We start from the raw sequence: 25,928 nt of genomic DNA, 5'->3' as shown, positions 1-25,928 counted from the left end.
GACACTTCTCTAAAGAAGACATCCAGATGGCTAACAGGCACATGAAAAGATGCTCAATGTCACTCCCCATCAAGGAAATACAAATCAAAACCACACTCAGATATCACCTCACACCGGTCAGAGTGGCTAAAATGAACAAATCAAGAGACTATAGATGCTGGAGAGGATGTGGAGAAACGGGAACCCTCTTGCACTGTTGGTGGGAATGCAAACTGGTGCAGCCGCTCTGGAAAACAGTGTGAAGGTTCCTCAAAAAATTATAAATAGACCTATCCTATGACCTAGCAATAGCACTGCTAGGAATTTACTCAAGGAATACAGGAGTACTGATGCATAGGGGCACTTATACCCCAATGTTTATAGCAGCACTCTCAACGATAGCCAAATTATGGAAAGAGCCTAAATGTCCATCAACTGATGAATGGATAAAGAAATTGTGGTTTATATACACAATGGAATACTACGTGGCAATGAGAAAGAATGAAATACAGCCTTTTGTAGCAACATGGATGGAACTGAAGAGTGTTATGCTAAGTGAAATAAGTCATACAGAGAAAGAGAGATACCATATGTTTTCACTCTTATGTGGATCCTGAGAAACTTAACAGAAGTCCATGGGGGAGGGGAAGAAAAATAAAAAAATTAAAAAAAAGAAAAAAGAGGTTAGAGAGGGAGAGAGCCAAAGCATAAGAGACTCTTAAAAACTGAGAATAGGGGCACCTGGGTGGCTCAGTCGGTTAAGCAGCCGACTTCGGCTCAGGTCATGATCTCGCGGTCCGTGAGTTCGAGCCCCGTGTCGGGTTCTGGGCTGATGGCTCAGAGCCTGGAGCCTGTTTCCGATTCTGTGTCTCCCTCTCTCTGACCCTCCCCCGTTCATGCTCTGTCTCTCTCTGTCTCAAAAATAAATAAACATTAAAAAAAGAAAAAAAAAAAAACTGAGAACAAACTGAGGGTTAATGGGGGGTGAGAGGGAGGGGAGAGTGGGTGATGCGTATTGAGGAGGGCACCTTTTGGGATGAGCACTGGGTGTTGTATGGAAACCAATTTGACAATAAATTTCATATTTAAAAAAAAAAATGTTTAGTGGGATGGGGGATAGGCTAAATGGGTAGTGGCACTAAGGAATCTATTCCTGAAATCATTGTTGCACTATATGCTAATTTGGATGTAAGTTTTAAAAAATAAATAAATAAATAGAAAACAAACAAACAAAAATGTTTAGAGGGGCACTTGGGTGGCACAGTTTGATGGGCGTCTGACTCTTCATCTCAGGTCAGGTCATATCATGGTTCATGGGTTCAAGCCCCACATCAGGCTCTGCACTGTTGGTGTGGAGCCTGCTTGGAATTCTCTCTCCTTCTCTCTGACCCTCCCCTGCTTGTGATATCTAAGTAAATAAACTTAAAAAATAAAATAAAAAACAAATAAATGTTTAGAACTGTAAAATAAAAGTGACTATTTTTTTTTTTTTAACGTTTATTTATTTTTGAGACAGAGAAAGACAGAGCATGAACAGGGGAGGGGCAGAGAGAGAGGGAGACACAGAATCCAAAACAGGCTCCAGGCTCTGAGCTGTCAGCACAGAGTCCGACGCGGGGCTCGAACCCACGGACCGTGAGATCATGACCTGAGCCAAAGTCAGACGCCCAACCGACCAAGCCACCCAGGCACCCCAATAAGTGACTATTGTTTAAGCAACCCAGTTGTGTTATGGCTGCCCAGCAAACTAATAGAAAAAGAAACTACACCAAAATTGTAATAAATGTTGAATCTAGGAGGCAAGTCTATGGTATTAACTACTTTCAACTTTTCTGCATATCTAAAATGTTTAGTACCTCAGGTAATACCTTAGAAATGTGTGAATATTCTGTTCTCTAATAATCAACCATTTAGTAGCCATTGATGATACTTACCTGAATAAAAGGAGCTTTGTTTATCGATGTATCCATAAAATAGCTTGCTGGGATTTTGAATTGGATCACACTGAATCTACAGATCAAATTCAAAAGAACTGACAGCTTGAACAATATTGAATCTTCCTATCCATGCAATATGGAATATTTTTCCATTTAAGTATTATTTGATTTCTTTCAAAGAGTTTACAGCTTTCCTCATGCAGATTTTGTACATTTTTTTAAGATTAATATCTAAGGGATTTGGGGGGGGGTGCTAATATAGATGGCACTGCTTTATTTCCAGATTCCAACTGTTCGTTGCTGGTATATAAGAAAGCAATTGGCTTCTGTATATTTATCTTGTATTTTGAAACCTCGCTATAATCACTTATTAGTTACAAAAGATACTTTGTTAACTCTTGAAATTTTCTTTTTTTTTTAATTTTTTTTTTAACGTTTTATTTATTTTTGAGACACAGAGAGACAGAGCATGAACGGGGCAGGGGCAGAGAGAGAGGGAGACACAGAATCAGAAGCAGGCTCCAGGCTCCGAGCCATCAGCCCAGAGCCCGACGCGGGGCTCGAACTCACGGACCGCAAGATCATGACCTGAGCTGAAGTCGGACGCTTAACCGACTGAGCCACCCGGGCGCCCCAATTCTTGAAATTTTCTACACAGACAATCACATCTGTGAACAAAGACAATTTTATTTTTTCAAAGAGCTTAGTTTATTTTTTTTTAACTTTATTTATTTTGGGGCCGGGGGGAGCACGCACGAGGCATACGGATGCATGGGGCAGGGACAGAGACAGAATCCCAAGCAGGCTCTGCAATGTCAGCACGGAGCCCAACCTACGGCTCGAATCCACAAACTGTGAGATCATGGCCTCAGTCAAAATTCAGAGTCAGACACTCAACCAACTGAGCCAGGTGCCCCGAACAAAGACCATTTTAATTCTTCCTTACCAATCTGTATACCTTTTATTTCCTTTTCTTGTTTTACTGCATTCTCTAGGACTTCCAAGACAATGCTGAAAAGGAGTGGGGAGCAGGGACATCTTTGCCTTGTTCCAGATCTTAGCCTTTAATTTCTCACACTATTAAAGTATGATGTTAGCCATGGGGGTTTTAGAGATGTGCCATATCAACTTGGGAGAGACCCCCTCTATGTTTGGTTTGCTGAACATTTTTATCATGAATAGATACTGAAGTCTGTCAAACGCTTTTTTGCATGTATTAATATAAAGCATGATTTATTAATCTATTAATATAATATTAATTTTCTTCATATAATCATATGATGTGATAAAGTACATCATTTCATTTTTGGATGCTAAACCAGGCTTGCATACCTGAAATAAATCCCACTTGGTCATAATGTGTGTAATTCTTTTTATTTACCGTAAGATTCATTCAATTTGCTAATATTCTGTTGAGGATTTCTGCTTTTATGTTCATGAGAGATACTGATCTGTAGTTTTCCTCCTGTATGGTCTTTATGTGGTTTTGGTATTAGGGTAATGCTGGCATCATAGGATGAATTAGGAAGTATTCCCTATTTTCTGGAAGTATTCCTTCTATTTTCTGAAAGAGACTATAGAGAATTGGTATAATTTCTTTCTGAAATGTTTGGTAGAATTCACCAATGACATTATGCTAAGTGAAATAAGCTAGCCACAAAAGGATATAGTATAATGTCTCTTATATGAGGTTTCTAAAGTAGTCAGATTCAAAGAGATAAAGTAGATTGGTGGTTGTCACGGACTAAGGGAGGGAAGAATGGGAAGTTAGTTTTTAATGCGTACAGAGTTTCAGTTAGGGAAGTTGAAAGGGTTCTGGAAACAGATGGTTGTACAATATTGTTAATGTATTTAATGTCCCACAAGTGTATATTTAAAAAGGTTAACTACCACTGGGAGAAAAGAATGAAGTTAAATTGTCAATTCTACACTAAGCATGTTTTAACCAAAACAAACAAACAAACAAACAAACAAGCAAAGCTAGACATGGAACCTAGCAGGTATTCAATAACTATGTAATGAACTAGTGGCTTTAATAAATGTGTATAAAGGATTAATTTTTAAATGCTATGAGAGGGAATACTATGGGAAGAAACAAGAATTAATGAGCGCGGAAGCACGGATGTAAAACAAGTTTCAAGTGAATTCATTTATGCAGTCAGTGATAGGAGCACCTGGGTGGCTCAGTTGGTTGAACTATTGTTTTCAGCACAGGTCATGATCCCATGGTCATGCTCAGGTCACACTCTGCACCCAGTGTGGAGCCCACTTAAGATTTTCTTTTTCTTTCTCTTTCTCTCTCTCTCGTTCTTGCTCTCGCTCTCTCTTCTCTCTCAGGGCACCTGGGTGGCACAGTCGGTTAAGCAGTCAACTTTGGTTCAGGTCACGATCTCGAGGTTCATGGGTTCGAGCCCCGCATCAGGCTCTGTGCTGACAGCTCAGCCCTTCCCCCACTTGCGCTCTGTCTCTCTCTCTGTCTCTCTCAAAAAATGAATAAACATTAAAAAATTTTTTTAAAAAAAGATTCTCTCTCCCTCCGCTCCTCTCTCCAACTCATGCTCTCTCTTAATAAAAATTTTAAAAATTATGCAGTGATTAAAAAAAGGAATATACCAACTGGACAACAGGCAGAGTGAAATAGCAAAAAGAATAAAAGGACTCTGTTCTAATGGAGACAAAATTGACATATAACACTGGATTGGTTTTAGGTGCACTTAAGTTTTTAAAAGTGGTTCATGGACAGGGTAGGTGTTAAGAGTGAGCAGCAGAGGAAGTTCATATATTGGAGCTGAATTCTGAAATTCCTGTTATGTCAACCTACACATGCTGAAGACATGCTAAATCTATCAAATAATGCAGGAAGCCTTAACTGGGGTCTATGGATACATAAATGGGCAAAAAGGAGTTCAGTGACCCCCTCACCTCACAGCTGCAAGAATTCTAATATGAATATTTACATATTTGTCTGGGAAAAGAGTAAACAACTTTCATCAGACACCTCACGGGGTTCAAAAAAGTATAGGGGCACCTGGGTGGCTCAGTCGGTTAAGTGTCCGACTTCGGCTCAGGTCATGATCTCACGGTCCGTGAGTTCGAGCCCCGCGTCAGGCTCTGTGCTGACAGCTCAGAGCCTGGAGCCTGTTTCAGATTCTGTGTCTCCCTCTCTCTGACCCTCCCCCATTCATGTCCTGTCTCTCTCTGTCTCAAAAATAAATAAACGTTAAAAAAAAAAAATTTTAAAAAAAAAGTATAAAACTACTATTGTGGACAATGATGAGTCATCCAAGAAATGTGAATGATAAAATTTGAATTTTAGAAAGATAAATTATCCTATGCAATTTTAAAGGAGGAATAAGAGACAAGAAAAGAATTTACTCAATTATAATAATCAAGGAAGATGTACATATCTTTTTACCAAAATCTCTCACTAAATTTTTTAGTCTTCACAAATTTTTTTTAAATCTATGGTTTTGGGGCGCCTGGGTGGCTCAGTCAGTTAAGCGTCCGACTTCGGCTCAGGTCATGATCTCGCGGTCCTTGAGCTCGAGCCCCACGTCGGGCTCTGTGCTGACAGCTCAGAGCCTGGAGCCTGTTTCAGATTCTGTGTCTCCCTCTCTCTGACCCTCCCCCATTCATGCTCTGTCTCTCTCTGTCTCAAAAATAAACGTTAAAAAAAAAATTTTTTTTTAAATCTATGGTTTTTACCTATACAAAACAAGATTCTAATGGACGGCCCTTGAGATCTACTTTAAATAACGTATTCAATGAGCTGCATAACATTTTACTATGCAAAAATATACCCCAGAAATGATCAAAAAGGGGCAAATTAGTGATTTGATTTTATTTTGAGAAAAACAGAAAGTGAGCAGAGGAGGGGCAGACAGAGTGGGGGAGAGAGAATCCCAAGCAGGCTCTGTGCTGTCAAGGGATCTATCTGTGGGTTTGAACTCAAGAACTATGAGATCATGACCTGAGCTGAAACCAAGAGCCAGATGCTCAACCAACTGAGCCACCCAGGAGCTCCCAAATTGGTGATTTTAAATTCCCTTCAATACTCATGCTGAAGAATGACTCTTCATCACTTACTGAAAAGCAACATCACTCAAAAAAGCAAAAATCAGGGGTGCCTGCTGGTTCAGCAGGTAGAACATGTGACTCTTGATCTCAAGGTTGTGAATTCAAGCCCCACATTAGGTGTAGAGATTACTTCAAGTAAAATCTTTATTTAAAAATAAAAGCAAAATACCAGGGCACCTGGGTGGCTCAGTTGGTTAAGCGACCGACTTCAGCTCAGGTCATGATCTCATGCTCCATGAGTTCGAGCCCCGCGTCGGGCTCTGTGCTGACAGCTCAGAGCCTGGAGCCTTCTTCAGATTCTATGTCTCCCTCTCTCTGCCCCTCCCCCGCTCATTCTCATTCTCTCTCTCTCTCTCTCTCTCAAAACAAACATTAAAAATTAAAAAAAAAGCAAAATCCATAATACATGTGTTGATGTGAGAGAAACAACTATACTCAGACACTAATGGGGTACATACTTTGACCAAGCAATCCCATGTCCATGAATTCACTCCTACACAGGCAGAGCACTTTTTGCAATAACAAAGACTGGAAACCAACTATGTCTGTTAAACAGAGGACTAGTCAAAGTAAACCATGAAATATACATACAGTGCATATTACGAAAACTACCATAAAGGAGGTAATTCTATTTAGGATCTCCAAGATAAACTGTTAAGTGAAAAAAAGGAAGTACAAACCAATATATAGAATGTTAATGTGTGTGTGAAAAGCAACAGAAAAAGGAACACATACACATCTATAGTGCATAAATTTGCTACATATACCTCACATTACTTTGGAAGATTTCACAACAAACTGATAAAGACAGCTACTGCATAGAAGAAAGAAGATAGTTGCAAGAAGACAGATCACTGCACATCCTCTTGTACTTTTCACTGTTTCTTAACACATGTATATAGCACATAAATGAATGAATAAATACACAAAAATGAAATAACTTATAAAAGTAATGCTACCAACTGTAGTGTTAGTGTTATGAACACGGCCAGACACAAAACTGGAAATGTCTACTCTGGGCACAAAAGCGACATAAAAAATGTAACTGGAAATGAGCACTGGGGTAGAAAATGTAGGTGAAGGGGGCCTGGGTGGCTCAGGTGGCTCAGTCGGTTGAGCGTCCAACTCTTGATTTTGGCTCAGGTCATGATCTCACAGTTCATGAGTTTGAGCCCCCCCCACATCAGGCTCTGCACTGGGGGTGTGGAGCCTGCTTGGGATTCTGTCTCCCTCCTGCCCTCCCTCTCTCTCTGTGCCTCCCCAGCTCTCTCTCTCAAAATAAACTTAAAAAGAGAGAGAAAATGTGGATGAAAAAGACTCTTATTAATAATACCAACTACAATTTGAGTATATGAAACATAGGGAGGCACGGGGCTACATTTGGGATGTGAGGGTGGGTGGCTGTGTGTGTTTCTGTGTGTATAAAATCTACTAAGAAATATTCTCCCAAATGCAGATTTAAAGACTGAAAATCATCACATTACTAAAATAAAAATACACCAAAGTTCTCACCAGTAACCAATTCTGAACAAAGCTATTTGTGACAATTTAAGGACCACAAACAATGTGACCACTTAAATCCTGATGGAAGATTTTCCTATTTTAGACTCTTTTAGGTATGTAACTTGTCATTTTAGCTCTCTCCCAGAGACAATGAACCAAACAGCCCTTCCAAGTTATACTATGAAATGCTCTGGGTTTTTTGTAAAGGTGGAATGAAGAACACTAAACTGGTATTCAGGTGACCTGAATTCTGCCACCGTGTGACTACAAACAAATTTAATCTCTTCAATCCTGTTTCTTTATCTTCAAATTAAAAAGTCTAGATTTGATGACCTTCAAAAATAAAACAATTCTATAATTTCAAGATTACACAGGGAATAGGTAAGAATTTTCCTAAATTTCGTTCAGCTCATTTTTAATCTAGCTTAACAACTAAACTGAAGGTAAAAGCACTTAACAGAATACCCAAAATCATTCCCAAAGCAACAATCCCTAAAGATATGGTCCTGAATATTTCAAATTTGTCAACAGCAAGATAAACTGACATGCTCAAGGCTTTGAATGTTTCTTGATTTTGGACCAGTTCTCGGTTTCTAGTTCTTACCCATATTGGCCTAAAAGCCTAACAAGTTCCTCAGTATTTGGCATTTACGGTGTCTTTAATTACCCTATGACACACACTATCTCAATTTGTATTTCCCTCCAACCCAGTCTGGACCTCAAAAATATAGTGGTTATTAAGGACACAGTAAACTGAGAGTTAATCAAATATTAAAAGTGAAATTAGGGGCACCTGGGTGGCTCAGAGTGTTGAGCGTCCAACTCTTGATTTTGGCTCAGGTTATGATCTCATGATTTTTGAGTTTAAGCCCTGTGTTGGGCTCACACTGCCAGTGCAGAGCCTGCTTAGAATTCTCTCCTCTCTCGCTGCCCCTTCTCCTGCTCGCATGTGCACAATCTCTCTTTCCGAATAAACTTAAAAAAAATTTTTTAATAATAAAAATGAAGTTAAAAAAATTTCACTAATGGAGCACCTGGCTGGCTCAGTCAGTACAGCATGCAACACTTAATCTCAGGGTTGAGTTTGAGCCCATGTTGGGGGTAGAGATTACTTAAAAGCTTTAAGAAAATAAAAATAATAAATAAATTTCACTAATGAAATATATATCCTTCCTTACCCTTTATAAAATAAAGGTTAAGTACAGTTATGTAAAACTGCTTTTATTAGAGCCAAAACTAAAGCTTAAAGATTTCTAACCACAAAGTAAAGCCTTACAAGTTTCTAACCAAAAAGTCAAAATCCTACTCATATTTACCCTATGGACAACACACATTCTTGGTTGGGTAAATCAAATGCTTGACCAATTGCTAACTGCATCAAATACAGCACATATATAATATATTCATGACTATGAGACAAAGCCTTCTTAAGATATAATACCAAAAGCACAATCAACAGAAGAAAAAATAAATTGGACATCATCAAAATTACTTTTGTGCTTCAATAATACCATCAAGAAAGTGAAAAGACAATCCATAAAATGAGAGAAAATTTCTGCAAATCATGTATCTGATAAGGGACTTGCAGCATTTACAATATATTCAGTAATAATAAAAAACAAATAACCTAATATTTTAAATGGGCAAAGTATCTGAAAAGAGACTTCTCTAAAGAAGATATATAAATGGCCAATAAGCACATGAAAAGATGTTCACCATTATTAGTCATTAGGAAAATGCAAATCAAAGCCATGAGATAACACTGCACATCCATTAGGGTAGCTATAATCTAAAAGAAGGCAAATAACACGTGGTGGTGAGGATATGGAGAAATTCTAACCCTCATATACTGCTGGTAAGGATATGAAATAGTACAGTCTTTTGAGAAAACAGATTTGGAATCTCCTTAAATCACAAATACAGAATTACCATAACAACCAGCAATTCCATTCCTAGGTATAATGCCAAGAGAACCGAAAGCATTATGTCTACACAAAAACTTGTATGCTATTATTCATAACTATTATTCATAACATTATTCACTATTTTTCGTAATAACTTGAAAGTGATAACAACCCAAACATTTTACTTACTAGATTACTGGTTAGTCAGATGGAAGAGACATACAGGGCAAGGTATGTAGGAAAAGGGTTAGAGCATCCACATCCGCTGACCCACCAAGCTACCCAAATCTCTACACAATCACCAAATTGGAAGCTTTCTGAACCTCATCCTTTTGGCCTTTTATGGAGGCTTCTTTACCTAGGCATGGTTCACTAAATCACTGGCCACTGGCAACTGATCCTACCTCCAACCTCTCTCTCTGAGGTTGAGAAGGTGAGACTGAAAATCCAACCATCTAATCACTTGGTTGGTTTCCCTGGCAACCAGCCCCTATCCCACAGCTTTCCAAAAGTCAGCTCCTTAACATAAATACAGTGTGGTTCAAAGAGGTTTGTTTTGAATGTCAAGACACACATCACTCTAATCACCTAGGAAATTCCAAGAGTTTTAGGAGCTCTGTGCCAAAAACTGGACAAAGATCAAATATGTATTTCTTATTATAAATCACATTATCACGGGGTGGGTGTGGGGGAAGGGGGGAGCTCTGAATTGATATGGAATGATTTCTTGAATATATTGTTAGGTGGAAAAAGAACAAGGATCACACACAGAAATGGGAAACATCAAACTTTCCAACTTTTGCACAGCAAAGAACACAATTAAGAGAGAAAAGGCAACCTACAGAATGGGAGAAAATACCCGCAAATCACATGCCTGATAAGGGGTTAGTATCCAGAAGAGGTAAAGAACTCCTACAACTCAACAACAAAAAATCAAATAATCCAATTAAAATTGGGGCAAAGGATTTGAATAGACATTTCTCCAAAGCTGATATACAAATTGCCAACAAGCATATGAAAAGATGCTCAACATCACTAATCATGAGAGAAATGCAAATTAAAACCACAATGAAATATCACCTCACACCTAACAGAATGGCTACTATCAAAGAAACATTGTTGATGGGGATGTGGAGAAATTGGAACCCTTTTGTACTATTAGCAGGAATATAAAATATAAAATGGTATGATCGCTATGGAAAACGGGATGGAAGCTGCTCAAAAAATGAAAAATAGGGGTGCCTGGGTGGCTCAGTCAGTTAAGCATCTGACTTCAGCTCAGGTCATGATCTCACAGTTCATGGGTCTGAGCCCCGCGTCAGGCTCTGCAATGACAGCTCAGAGCCTGGAGCCTGTTTCCGATTCTGTGTCTATCTCTGCCCCTCTCCAGCTCATGCCCTGTCTCTCAAAAATAAATAAACGTTTTAAAAAAAAATTTTTAATGAAAAATAGACTACCATATGATCCAGCAATCCCACTTCTGGGTATATATTCATAAGAATTGAGGGGCGCCTGGGTGGCTCAGTTGGTTAAGCGGCCGACTTCAGCTCAGGTCATGATTTCGCGGTCCGTGAGTTCGAGCCCCACGTTGGACTCTGTGCTGATGGCTCAGAGCCTAGAGCCTGTTTCAGATTCTGTGTCTCCCTCTCTCTTACCCTCCCCCGTTCATGCTCTGTCTCTCTCTGTCTCAAAAATAAATAAACGTTAAAACAAAAAAAAATTTAAAAAGAATTGAAAACAGGATCATGAAGAGATATTTGGACACCCCCATGCTCACAGCAGCAGTATTCACAATAACCAAAAAGTCAATGAGCCATGGATGAATGGATAAATATAATGTGGTATATACATACAATGGAATATTGTTAAGCTGTAAAAAAGGAAGGAAATCTTGCCACATTCTACAACATGGATGAGCCTTGTGGACATTATGGTTAAGTGCAATAAGCCAGCCACAAAAATAATGCATGATTTCAACCATATGAGGTATCTAAAATAGTCAAACTCCTAGAAACACAAAGTAGAATAGCCACAGGCTGGAGGAGGCGGAAATGGGGAGTTGTTCCATGGGTACAGAGTTCCAGTTTTATAAGATGAAGAAAGTTCTCAGATCTGTGGCACAACAATGTGAATATACTTAATGCTACTAAACTGTATGCTTAAAAATGGCTAAGATGGTAAATTTTTTCATCACAATTTAAAAAAGGTCACAAGTTTTTACAGAAAAGAAAAATAAGAATACACACATACATACATTGGGTGAGTGAGAATTGTAGTGGAGAGCCTAGAGACAGAACCAAGACTGAAGTAATTCTTTCAGTATAGTCTTAAATTGTAAACCATGTACATATTTGATATATTACAAAATTAAATCGATTGGGTGCTGGGTGGCTCAGTCGGTTAAGCATCCAACTTCAGCTCAGGTCATGATCTCAGTTCGTGAGTTCGAGCCCCACAGCAGGCTCTCTATCAGCACAGAGCCTGCTTCAGATCATCTGTCCCCCTCTCTCTCTGCCCCTCCTCCCCTGCTAAATCTCTCCCTCCCTCTCTCTCTCAAAAGTAAACAAACATTAAAAACAAAAACAAAAAACAAGAGGGGCTCTGGGTGGCTCAATCGGTTAAGCATCCAATTTCATCTCAAGTCATGATCTCACAGTTGGTGAGTTCCAGCCCCACATCAGGCTCTGTGCTGACAGAGCCTGGAGCCTGCTTCAGAGCCTCTATCTCCCTCTCTCTCTGCCGCTCCCCTGCTCTTGTTCTCTCACTCGCTCTCTCGCTTGTTCTGTCTCAAAAATAAAAACATCAAAAAAAAAAAAAAAAGAGAGAGAGAGAGAAAAAAACAATAAAGGGGTGCCTGGCTGGCTCAGTCAGTGGAGCATGTGACTCTTGATCTCGGGGTTGTAAGCTCAGGCCCCACACGGGGGGGTAGAGATTACTTAAAAATGAAATCTTTAAATGGGGCGCCTGGGTGACTCAGTCGGTTAAGCGGCCGACTTCGGCTCAGGTCATGATCTCACAGTCCGTGAGTTCAAGCCCCGCATCGGGCTCTGTGCTGACAGCTCAGAGCCTGGAGCCTGCTTCAGATTCTGTGTCTCCTTCTCTCTCTGACCCTCCCTCGTTCATGCTCTGTCTCTCTCTGTCTCAAAAATAAATAAACGTTAAAAAAAATTTTTTTTAATTAAAAAAAATAAATAAAATCTTTAAAGGGGTGCCTGGGTGACTCAGTCGGTTAAACATCCAACTTTAGCTCACGTCATGATCTCACAGTTCCTGAGTTCTAGCCCCGCATCTGGCTCTGTACTGTCAGTGCAGAGCCTGCTTAGGATTCTCTCTCTTCCTCTCTCTCTCTCTGACCCTCCCCTGCTCATTCTCTCTTTCCCTCCCTCTCTCTCTCTCTCCCTCCAAATAAATAAATAAATTTAAAAATTTTTAAAAATCTATAAAAAATAAAAATTAAAAAAATAATCAATGTCAAAGACTTAATGCTAATTGCCTCAGGCACAATAATGGTATCGTGTTTTTAGTACTGCCTTAGATGGAGTCAGGCTTGAAATAAAAATGTTTAAAGTGTAGAAGAATGACACTATTTTTCAAAGATGCATCCTGGGGCATCTGGATGGCTCAGTTAGTGAAGCATCCAACTCTTGATCTCAGCTCAGGTAATGATCTCATGGTTCATGCGTTCAAGTCCCATGTCAGGTTCTGCACTGACAGTGCTGAGCCTGCTTGGGATTCTCTCTCTCCCTCTCCCTCTGCTTCTCCTCTCTGCTCTGCAATCCCCCCCCTCCCCATGCACATGCATGCTCTCTCTCTCAAAATAAATAAACTTTAAAAAAAAAAAAAAAAAAAGAGGCATCCTGAGGTGTTTAGGGGACAAATAGCATGGCATATGCAATTTAATTTCAATTGGTTGTTGAGAGGGGACTTAGATAGCTAAAGCAAAATGGTTAAGTGTTAGTAACAGGTAAATCTAAATGGAAGGTAATAGGTATTCATTCTTTCAACTTTTCTGGATGTTTGCAATTTCTCATAACATAAAAAGATAAGAAAGTTACCAGAATATCCCACATCCAAAAAAGGAGAAATGGCTCTTAAAAGTATCTTCCTAAGTGGGACAGTGAATAGAGCAGGAGCCTATAACAAACTCAGCCTCAAGCACAATTTTGCATTTATCATCCCACCCAAGGACCTACTCAAAATGGGTAAGGCATAGTGCCAGGTACTAAAGGACACAAAGTAACAGAAGGCAGTCACACAGACCCTAGGCTAACTGGAGAGAGGAATTATAAATAAATAAAAAGGAGAGCCTGGGTAGCTGAGTGGGGTTAAGTGTCACACTTCAGCTCAGGTCATGATTTCACGGTTCATGGGTTCGAGCCCCACGTCAGGCTCTGTGCTGACAGCTCAGAGCCTGCAGCCTGCTTTGGATTCTGTGTCTCTCTAGCTCTGTGCCCCTCCCCCACTCATGCTCTGTCTCTGTCTCTCTCAAAAACAAATAAACATTTAAAATGTTTTTAATAAATAAATACATGACAAGTTTCTGAAGACCTTATTAATGGGATGAGATTTAGCTGGATTTTGAGGAATGGATAGGTTACGAATAGTCTAGAGGAGGAAGACAGGCAAAAAGTTAAAGCCAAGCAGTAGAAATAAACCAGATCTGTGTGAAATGAATCCCAGTAGAATCATGAGAATAGTTTTTGTGGAAAATTCACTCACTTCTATAAAACAATTTTTAGAATGCCATGGTTTTATGAATACAAAAATGTAAGGCAATGAAGGATCTGCCTTCAAAGAGCTCACAAAGTAGTGGAGAAGATACACAATCAAAATACATTAAACAGAGATATGTACCAAATGCTTTAATAACACAGGGAAAGGAATAGTTTACAAGAGAATGAGACTGCCAAGTCTTTAATAAAGATATCTGAGTTAATCTTTAAGAACTGGAAAGTGGAAGGGAGGCAAAATAGGTGAAGGGGAAAAGGTACAAACTTCCAGTTATAAAATAAGTCATGGGGATGTAATGTACAACATGGCGACTATATTTAATAATAGTATACTGCATATACGTAGATCCTAAAAGTTATCACAAGAAAAAAAAATGTGTAACCTTCTATGGTGACAGACGTTAACTAGACTTATTGAGGTGGTCATTTTGCAATAGATATAAATACTAAATCATTATGTTGTACACCTGAAACTAATATCATGTTACATGTCAATTATACCTCAAAAAAAATAATTATTATAATAGTTATCTCAAAGGTGAAAGAAAATGATAATGTAGTAAGCATTCAATAAATTTTGGCATTTTTCTTTCTGTTACTTGAATTTAGTTGGCTAATTTGTAGGGTGTTTTTATTTATTTAACACTTTCATGTGTAAGGAAACTGATGTTCAGAGTTTCATTATCTGACCCAATATTTTAAAAAAAGCTAGTTAGTGGTGAGCCTGGCATTCAAACCTAGGTCTGTCTGATGCCGGAAGTCAAGCCCTTTCCAATACTACCCAGCTCTGAGAATTTATAAGCATTCAAATTATGAATATACGGTACAATACAAACATTATGAAGTCAGTCAATTTTCACGAGAAAATACTACATAAAACAATCAAGGACAAGAAATGGAGAAGTGTAATTTGGGGAATATTTTCCAACATACTTAAGAGCTTCCATGTCTGGCACTAATGTAAATCTTTCGCAATGGGGACACAAATGTTACCAGCCACAGTGTGTGTTCAAGGAGGAAAGTTTTTAAACTATGTCACTGTCAAAGACAAAAGATAAAATATCTTGAAGCATTAAAACTATGGTCAGGAGACCTACTTGTCACAACACATTACACAGCAACAGAGAAACTTTCACCATTCGACAAAAAAAAAAAAAAAAAAAAAAAAAAAAAAGAAAAGAAAAGAAAGAAAGAAGAAAAGAAAAGAAAAACAGATATAACCTCTCTTACAAGCAAAAATTTCAACACAAAATCTTGGAATGTTCTGGAATCTTAAAAGAACAAATCTGCAGTATTTAAGCAAGTTGTAAGCTTATGGTATTTAATTAAATATTCTTTGATAATAAAGATTTCTAATCTGCAGACTACAAATAATACCACTTTATCTAAAAACAGTACTAAGACCCCTAATTTTTTGCTAAGCAACCTCAAAAGGATTACATATATATTCATAAGTGAGACTTTCACTAATATTTCTGTCAATATATCTGTTGTAGTTTGGGTTTTTTTTTTAATTTTTATTTTTTAATAAAAAGCCCAACACTGGGTTTGAACTCACGACCCTGAGATCAAGAATCAGATGCTTAACTGACACACAAGCAACAGATTTGTTGTAGTTTTAAAGCTTTGCTATAACCTTACTTTCCTACTCTGAAATATGAAACAGTTTGGAATTTGGCAATAAATAACATGTTTCTCCCAAAGCAATGTGAAATATGGACTTATTACTTAGCAAAGAGAACTGAAAAAATACATTAAGTGGTTAGCAAAAATATAATTAAAGCCTTAGATCAAGATAAATCTGTGATGGCAAAATCTGACCTTTTAGTACTTTTCACCAAAGTATGTAAGTTAAGCCATCAACATCATAGATAAGAATTTATTTGTAACTACATCATTGTGATGTAAGGTCAACTTTCTATCAATATTCTTACCACGAGTACAAAAAGAGAAAATTTTTCCGTAAAGTTCAATGAAACAGGCTAAAGAGTAACTGCAAGCCTCTGCCAAAAAAAAAAAAAAAAGTCGTTCCAGTTATTTTATCTTCCAAGCAAGGAGACCAATTAAAAACTGCAAAAGTATCTTATGGCGATTAAAGATGGGTGTCAAATCCAATTAAGATTAGGAAAAGAAAAAGCCACCATGAGAACAATTAACATGTTTCCTTTTAACTAACAGTCTCTAAAAGTTTTGTTTTAAATAGATCTACCATTGCATCACGTTCACAGGCAAAAATACTGCATACACTCTATCTCCAGAGTGTACTTAAAAGTCAACTCAGCGCTCCCAAAAGGTATTTCTTTTAACACCGGCTTTTTTTGTTCATACTCTAATGTCTTCCAAAGTTCCTAAACAGTTAAGATAATGTCATCTGTGCAGAAATTACTTAAAAACATTCTTGACAAGTTTTCTACAAGTAACAAGTACTTTTCTGATCTGATTTGAACAGATCCAATTACGGAATTCCCTGTCGACCCACCTTCCTCTTACGACGGAAGGGTCACTAACCACAAGGGTTACAAAAGAGTATTAGTATTTCTTTAAAAAAAAAAAAAGCTAAAATCCTAAATACGTAGTTGTCAGGGAGCAACTTAAAACCGGAGATAAAGAGGGAGTTACTGTAGGCACACTTGCAACTAACATGATCGAAAGCAAGCAAAACAGGAATGTAACTATTCCAAAGGAGAAGGGTTTTTGCCCGTCAAGCTGTGGACTTATACCTATTACAAACACCAATTTCAAGACACGATAATATCGAGGCTAAACCTGCTGCTGTTTCACAGGTTTCCCATTAACTTCCCGCGACCCTTGAACCAAAAGCCGCACTCCATTCAACTCTCGGCTCAGCCCCTTCCACTCCCGCCCCAAATCTACGTTTAACGCGCTTCCCTTCTCCAAACTTCACGTCTTATCCGTGGCCTACCCTACCTACGTCTTCTCGTCGCCAATCAGGGGCTTTACTTCCACCATGCCCTCCTTTTCTGGTCTACCTCAAGCCTCCAGCTCCCTCCCCTAAAAGTCGACCCAGCCTCAAAGGGCCCTCCCGACGACGATGCTCCCAGTTCTCCCAACCTGTCCCCAGGCGCCCCTCTAGGCCCCCAAAGCACGCAACGGCCGAGCTTGAAAATGGCGGAAAGTGCCATCGTCTGCAGCAAGCGAGCAGTCCCGTGCCGCCGCCGCACTCACCCTCCGGCGCTGAGCAAAGCTCCTAATGAATGGCGAGCGAAGAGTTCGTCTCCACCGCCGGGAAGGTCTCTCGCATCTAGCCTCTTCCCTCCTCCCCTCTCAATCCCTCTCCTCCAAAGGAGCAGCCGCCATCTTCCCCTACGAGCCACCGAGCGCACGCCCTGGCGTCACCACGCACCGTCGGACGTTACTACGTCACTCGCGCCTGGGGCGCCTAGCTCGGTCGGCCTCCATCTGCGCAGGTGCGTAGGTGAGGGGTGGGACCCGGCCGAATCCCCTTGCGGCTTGCCTGAGGGCTTCCTTTGTTCCCGCTGAGCGGAAGTCCGCGCTGCCAACGGAGGCGCGGCGAAGGTGTTAAGCGGTGCTGACTTTCTTCGCGCTGTGAGCTAAACTTAATGCCCTCAAGAACACCCGGTTTTTCAGGGTTTGAATAAGAAATTTGTTCGGGGGCGGAGTGGCAGTTCCAGCGTGTGGCCTAGAGTGAAACTGTGGGCAAGGCACTTGGCCATGCTAAGTCTATTTATCCGTGAAATTGGAGCTCCTGCCTGCTAGTATTTTGAGCATTTAAATGAAAGCACTTAGCTTAGTCAAGCGTGCAGCTGGAGTTTATATCACCCCAATGCAAGTCGGGCCTCTTAGTGTGACTCCCTTCCTGAGTCAGACCAAGTTATAAAAGCTGAACCATGTGGTACGACCACTTTGAAAAACATTTAACAGTGTCTGTTGGAGCTAAGTTTATACTCACTCGGCGTGCGACCCAGCAATTGGAATGAGGGCATACATCTAATAGAGGCTTGTACAGAAGTGTGCATAGCAGCTTTGATCAGAATAATCGATCCATCCAATGTCCAACAGTGCTGCTGCATGTAAATGAACCGTAGTGTGGTCATACAGTGAACTACATGAAATAAGTACTGATAAACACAACTTGGATGAATGTCACAGATGCCGTTAAATCAGGGGCAAAAGAGGACAGGGATGATTCCATTTATATGAGGTTCACAATACAAATTCCAAACAAATGGTCTTCTAACTTTTGGGAAATAATACGACAACGTGAATAAAAATTTTTTTAAATATTGGGCAACTGGCTGGCTCAGTTGTTAAAGCATACAATTCAATCTCAGGGTCGTGAGTTAGAGCCCCATACTGGACAGAGACATTACTTAAAAAAATAAAGGGGTATCTGGGTGGCTCAGTTAAGCATCCAACTCTTGATTTTGGCTCAGGTCATGATTTCATGGTTCATTAGTTCAAGCTCCACATCAGGCTCCATGCTGACAATGTGGATCTCTGGCTCGGGATTCTCTCTCTCTCTCTCTCTCTCTCTTTCTCTCTCTTTCTCTCTCGCCCTCCCTCCCTCCTTCAAAGTAAATAAATAAAAATAAATAAATATGGGGCACCTGGGTGGCTCAGTCAGTTAAGCATCCAGCTTCGGCTCAGGTCATGATCTCGCAGTTTGTGAGTTTGAGCCTCATATCAGGCTCTGTGCTGACAGCACAGTGACTGATTTAATTTAAGTGACTCCATGGTGTTTAAGCCATAAACAGTACTGCCCTGCATTTCCTCTAACTTCCAAGCACAGAATGAACCAGATCTCAAAGAGTTCCTTGCAGTACAAGAGACAGACAATTCCAGTTCCATGTCGTTAGTGTAGGATAGGATAGCAGGAATACTGAAGGACAGTCCAGTCAGGATGGAATGCAGGATTCTCAGAAGCTGAAGTTGGATAATGGAGTCAGGAGAGTGACCTTAAGGCATCCACCCTTAAGTAGAATTCTAAAGGTAGAAAAGAAAAATGACAAGCAAGTGGTCCGTTCCTAGATATTACAGCTCCAAGTGGTAGGGAAGGCATTCAAGCATATTAAAGTATCCTGATCCTTGAAGAGTCTTAAGATGTGCTGCATTAGAGGATCAATCTAATCATAAGTAAAAGCTATTCATACCTCTAATCTTGTGAGTCATGCCAGGAAAATGGTTTTGTTTTAATATTTTATTTTTAAGCAATTTCTACATCCAACATGTGGCCCAAACTTACAACCCTGAGATCAAGAGTCGCACATTCTACCAACTGAGCCAGCTAGGCGCCCCAGGAAATTTGTTGTTATTTGTTTTTAAGTTTATTTATTTATTTATTTTGAGAGAGAGAGTGCAAGCAGAGTCACGGCAGAGAGACAGAGAGAATCCCAAGCAGGCTCCACACCATCAGTGCAAAGCCCAATGCAGGGCTTGAACTCACAAACCATGAGATTATGACCTGAGCTGAAAGCTCAATGATGCTCAATCAACTGAGCCAGCCAGGTGCCCCATGTTTTTTAAATTGACTAGGAGATAACACCACAAGTATGCAAACAGTCATATTCTATAGAATTCTATACAAGTGATCTATCTCCAAGAAAAGTTATTAAAGAATAGAGGCATCAAGGTGCATGGCTGGCTCAGTCCATAAAACAGGAGTCTTGGTCTTGGGATAGTGAATTCAAGCCCCACATGGGTCATAAAACTTACTTAAAAAAAAAATAGAGGCATGGAACTGTTACAGATTGATTTATCAATTAGAGACTTAAGAAAAAAATTCAGCTGAGCAAAATTGAAGATCTAATTGGCTTTGTTAAGCTGCTTATGAATCCTGCAGCATCCCATCCAGCAAATACAAAAGAACTTCAAGGAGCTATACAAAAGGAAGGGTTTTATAGACAGAAATGGGGTAGGATAGTTAGCAAAAGAAAAGAAAGGATTGTTTCAGGTAAGATCACCTTCCCTTGGTGGAGTGAGAAATCTTATCAGGTGAAATATCTCAACTTCCTTTAGGGGATGGAGAGGGCCCCTGTCACAGTGTTGGGAAGGAAAAATTTTCCATACCCTTCAAGATTCTTCTAGCTAGTCTAAGAATAAAATTGACACGAAACAGATTAAGAGGAGGAAAAAGCCGATTTAATTACATGTGCAAGAAGGCCCAATAACAAAATTCAGACCAAACAAATTAGTAGGGCAGGCAGTTTTTGTAGTTTTTACACAGAGACAATAAATCTTTGAGGAATTGACAGGACAAAGAAAATTCATGTTCATGAGCTTCAATTAGTAAGGAATTTTATTTTTATTTAAATTTTAGCTAGTTAACTTACAGTGTAATACTGGTTTCAGGCATAGAATTCAGTGATTCATCACTTACATACATACAACACCAAGTGCTCATTACAAGTGCCCTTCTTAGTACCCATCACCCATTTAGCCCATCCCCCATCCCCCTCCCTCCATTCACCCTCAGTTTGTTCTCTGTCGTTAAGATTCTTTTGTGGAGGTGCCTGGGTGGCTCAGCTGGTTAAGTGCAGACTTTGGCTCAGGTCATGATCTCAAGGTTTGTGAGTTCAAGCCCCAGGTTGGGCTCTGTGCTGACAGCTCAGAGCCTGGAGCCTGCTTTGGATTCTGTGTCTCCCTCTCCCTCTGCCCTTCCTCCACTTTCTCTCTCTCAAAAATAAATTAAAAAAAAATTTTAAATATTCTTTTGTGGTTTGTTTCCCTCTCCTTTCTTTCCCCCTTCCCATATGTTCATCTGTTTTTTAAATTCCACATAAGAATGAAATCACACGGTATTAATAAGGAATTTTAAACCGAATTTGTGTTGGGGCAGTAAATTAGTAAAAAGTAACATCATTATTTATATACCCTTCTCAGGTCTAAATTCCCTATCTCTGGTAATAAGTATATATTATTACCTCCTGGTGTAGAAAGGATGCCATTCACAAGGGAAATTTCTATCCTGTTTTCTGGAGACAAAGGGGCATCAGACATCTTTTTCAGCATTGGCTGTTTCTTAAGTAACTTTTACTTAAAATAATCAGTATGCCATGGAGCACCTGGGTGTCTCAGTCAGTAGGCTTCCAACTCTTAATCTCAGCTCAGGTTATGAACTCAAAATTTGTGAGTTTGAGCCCCACGTTGGGCTCCTACACTGCCAGCTTGGGGCCTGCTTGGGATTCTCTCTCTGTCCCTCCCCTGCTCTCTCTTGAAAGCACTTTCTCCCTCTCCCTCTCTCTCAAAATAAATAAATAAATGTAAAAATAATAAAATAAAATAATCAGTATGCCAAAGAAGCACATTTTGGGTTGGCTTAACCTTGGCCCATACGACAGATTACCTCACTGGTGCTGGCCAGAAAATCCCTGACTGACCAGGTAAGATTGCATTTCTGGAGGAAGTTGAAACAGCAATTACATTAAGTGTTAAACCTCAGTTTGGCGACGTGGCCTATCATGAATAAGTGACTCCGTTTTGGACCTGTGATTTTTCTTTTTAACAAAAGACATGCTAGCTAAATGCAGTGTGTGGCCCTTATTTGTATCCTGAACTGAACAAATGGAGTTTAAAAAAAAAAAAAAGAAAAAGTAAAAAAATTTTTGAAAAACTGGATATATTTGGACATGGATTGGGTGGGTAGATACTAGATGGCATTAAAGAACTATTCAATTTTTTACATGTAACAATGATATTTAATTAAATCTTAAAAATCTTTTCATATTAGTTACATTCTGAATTATTTGTGTGTTAAATGATATATAAAATGATGTAATAGGGGTGTCTGGGTGGCTCAGTCAGTTAAATGTCTGATACTTGATTTCAGCTCAGGTCATGATCTCGTGGTTAGTGGGATTGAGCCCCACATCTGGCTCTGTGCTGACCTCTCTCTCTCTCTCTCTCTGCCCCTTCCCTGTTCACACTCATGTGCACGCATGCACACACACTCACTCTCTCTCTCAAAATAAAGAAACTTAAAAAAAAAGTTTAAAATATTCCAGTCAAGGACATCAGCAGGTATGGTTAAGTAAGGACATCCAAAAAGGCACTCCTCCATAAAAGGAATAAACACTAAACAATGTAAATAATAAACAATAAAATTGGCAAAAATTTCTCAAAATCAACCTGAATTTTCAGTTTTTCAGAATTTGGGAAATTAAGGGTTTGCAACGATCTAAGGAATGTTCTTTTTTTTTTTTTTTCTTTTTTAATAGCTGAATATCCTTAAGGGGGAAAGGGAGGAAAGAGAGAGATGACACAAGTTGGCTCGGTGATAGGCGAGAGTTCATTATACGCTATTCTGTTTTTGTGTGTATTTGAAATTTTTTTTAAATAAAAGGTTGAAGAATTGCCTCGTTGATTTGGGGGGATTAATACATGCAAATGGCACAAACTTAAAGGTACAAAAAGGGAAAACAGTGAAAAGAGGATCACTCTCCACCCTCACACACTCCCTCACCTCACGCCATGCTTACCAAAGAGAGTACCTTTCCAAAGACACATATGTGAAAATAGTGTACACAAGATTTTTTTTTCTACATAAATAGGATACTATACAAACTTACCTTGCTTCTGTTGTGACAATATATCTTGACTCTTTTAATTTCTCAGTTCACACACAGATATGTCCTTCAACTTTTAACAGCTTCATGGTTTTGTCATATGGTTGAACAATATTTATTTAAGTAATATCTATACCCAATGTGGGGCTCAAACTCACAATCCCAAGACCAAGAGTCACATGTTCTTCCAAATGAGCCAGCCAGGCACCTCTGAACAATCATGTAATGAGTGCTCTATTGATAGCACTTAGGTAACTTTATATATATATATATATATATATATATAATATGTTATATACGTGTTATATATATTTACATATATATTATATATATATATATTTATATATTATGTATTCTTATATTTTTAAAGTTTATTTATTTATTTAAGTAATCACCACCACCACCACCACCCCAGTGTGGGGGCTCAAACTCAACTCCTGAGTTTCTCCCTGACTTACAAAGCGCCAACCATTTCAGCTTGTTTTCTCTGCATCGGTACCCCTACCCCCATTCATGCCTTCGCTCTTAGCATTCTCTCTCCTGATCTGGAACTCTCCCTGCCGCCCCCCTCCCACCGATTTTTCTATCTTTGGCAGATCAAATAGCATCTTCTCAAAAAGGCCACCCCCAAGCACTATATCTAATGTAGCACTTGTTCCCAGGCTAATCTACATAGTTGGGTTTTTTTTTCTTGTCTGTCTCTCCCCACTAGCATGAAGGCTCCAGCAGAGCTGGAACCTTCCTATCTTGCTCTCCTTCTTTAATCCCAGCCTGATATGGTGGGCACATAATAAAACGTGTTGAAAGACCCGATGTAAAGATTGTAAGAGCATTAGAGAGCATAAAAGCATTAAGTGCGTTAGAGTGTTTTAAAAATTCCCCAAGTGTTGTGTGAAGTTTCAGTAAGATATAGAAAACACTTAACAGTGCCTAGCCACAAACACCTGGGCTCACAGGCAGGCTGCCCTTCATCCTTCTCTATTTTTTCTTGAATTTTATTTTTAATTTACATCCAAATTAGTTAGCATATAGTGCAACAATGATTTCAGGAGTAGATTCCTTAGTGCCCCTTCCCCATTTATCCCATCCCTCCTCCCACAAACCCTCCTGTAACCCTCAGTTTGTTCTCCATATTTATGAGTGTCTTCTGTTTTGTCTTCCTCCCTGTTTTTATATTATTTTTGTTTCCCTTCCCTTATGTTCATCAAAGTCCTCATATGAGTGAAGTCATATGATTTTTGTCTTTCTTTGATTTCACTTCGCATAATACCCTCCAGTTCCATCCACGTAGTTGCAAATGGCAAGATTTCATTCTTTTTGATTGCAGAGTAATACTCCATTGTATATATATACATATATATACACACATATATATGTGTATATATATATATATATATATACACATATATATATATATATGTACACATACACATCCATTCATCCATCGATGGACATTTGGGCTCTTTCCATACTTTGGCTACTGTTGATAGTGCTGCTATAAACATGGGGGTGCATGTGTCCCTTCGAAACACCACACCCGTATCCCGTGGATAAATGCCTAGTAGTGCAATTGCTGGGTCATAGGGTAGTCTATTTTTATTTTTTTTTTAATGTTTTTATTTATTTTTGAGACACAGAGAGACAGAGCATGAGTAGAGGAGGGGCAGAGAGAGAGGGAGACACAGAATCTGAAACAGGCTCCAGGCTCCGAGCTGTCAGTACAGAGCCCGACGCGGGGCTGGAACTCACGGATTGTGAGATCATGACCTGAGCCGAAGTCGGACGCTTAACCGACTGAGCCACCCAGGCACCCCTCTATTTTTAGTTTTTTGAGGAACCTCCATACTGTTTTCCAGAGTGGCTGCACCAGCTTGCATTCCCAGATCCTTTCTCTATTTTGAATGCAAATAAATCTGGGAGTTACAAGACCTGTGTGTGTATGTATATGAGAGAGACAGAAAGAGGAGATTCAGCTGAGTAGTACCCCAGGGCTATACCAATTACTAAAATATCAAAATACTTTCATAAGTAACCTCTGACCATTCCCCATCTCTCCAGGACCTTACCCTGATCTGGCATTAGAGGCTTAATGTCTGACAGCACTACGGTCAATGGCCCCTAAGTTGTTAAACATTTTGAAAACCACCCCTGCTCGTTGAAAATTAGAAACTGGCAGAAGCCAAGTTTCTGAAAAGGTGAGTTCTGACCAGATCCTAGTTAGAATCCCAGAGCTACCTCTGTGCAATCTTACATAGGCAAGCAAGCTATGATTATGATTTAAACCAGCCCATTTTTATCCACCAAGAACAGGACATACAGCAAACGGTTTTGTTTTTCCACTTTAAAGAGGCATATACAACTGGCAGCCTCTTCATCCGATCCTGAAATGCAGAGATGTCGAAAGCTGTGATACCAGATGCAGAGCTGCGGTTCACCCAGCTGTGAGTTTGCAGTCCACGGGAAGTTGGTGACTGGGAGGGACAACAGCAGGCTGGCACCATAAAAGGAGGCACTGAAACTGCTGAAGCCTTCTCAGGGGCCCTGATGAGGCAAGGCAGGAACTGGAATCAGGCCCCCTCACCCCTAACCACAGAATCCAGTGTTCTGCTGCTAGGTCTGCAGAAGAGCTGAGCCAACCAACCCGAGTAATAGAGCTCAGGAGGGGACAGTCACCTAAAATGGAAGCTCGGTGGCAGAACAGTAACAAACCAGTCTGCGCTAAGATAGATGCCAACGCTGACCTTTCACCGACTTTGTCCACCATTACAATACTAAAAATCATGCCCAGGAGTGGAGATTTCACAGGCTAATTAGACGTGCGAGGCAAGAAGCAGCATGACCTTTAAGTGGAAAAAACAAACAATCCTTGCTCCTACATGTTTAGACTTCACCCTTTCCCACCTGTCTCTATCAGGCTCTCTGGGAGACTTCTCCTCTGGGAGCCAGCCTGAAGACTCTCCTTTGTGTTGTCTCTCCTGTGCTGGAGCACAAGCCCCAGTAAAGGCTTGTCTGGAACTCTCCTTTGGACTCTTGTCAATTTGTGCTGTTCAGAGAGCCCAAGCCAGTTTGGTATCACGGCAGGTAGCTGAGGCCTTTGCTCCTGTCTATCCAAGTGAGTGCAGGCTTAGCAGGGGTCAGCAGGCATGAGATCCAGAGCTCCCACATCCATAAGGGGAAGGGGGGCTGAACAGCTGGCACTTCCGTCTACTCTGAAGTAAACTGACCTGGATGAGAAGGCAAGTTCAGTTCTCAAAC

At 39.9% G+C, this 25,928-nt stretch overlaps 1 protein-coding gene and 1 long non-coding RNA gene across 7 annotated transcripts in view; one reads left to right on the top strand and one right to left on the bottom strand.

Annotated features, from left to right (window-relative positions):
• The window catches only part of WDR33 (WD repeat domain 33), a 107,979-nt gene extending 90,507 nt beyond the window's left edge, over positions 1-17,472 (bottom strand). For all 6 annotated transcript variants that reach the window (XM_042994169.1, XM_042994168.1, XM_007093103.3 and 3 more), the window contains exon 1: positions 17,317-17,472. The gene's annotated coding sequence lies outside the window, so the exon portion shown is untranslated. The remainder of the gene's footprint in view (positions 1-17,316) is intronic.
• A 107-nt stretch (positions 17,473-17,579) lies between these two features.
• On the top strand, positions 17,580-25,176 carry LOC102960872. Its single transcript, XR_006220598.1, has 3 exons — positions 17,580-17,697; positions 24,732-24,868; positions 25,021-25,176. It is a non-coding gene; the product is annotated as an uncharacterized LOC102960872 (long non-coding RNA).
• Positions 25,177-25,928: the final 752 nt, after the last annotated feature.

The sequence above is a fragment of the Panthera tigris genome, chromosome C1 (assembly GCF_018350195.1).
Source record: "Panthera tigris isolate Pti1 chromosome C1, P.tigris_Pti1_mat1.1, whole genome shotgun sequence".
NCBI lineage: Eukaryota > Metazoa > Chordata > Mammalia > Carnivora > Felidae > Panthera > Panthera tigris.
The sequence above is the reverse complement of the archived record's forward strand: the minus strand, read 5'-3'. Positions and strand labels throughout refer to the sequence as shown.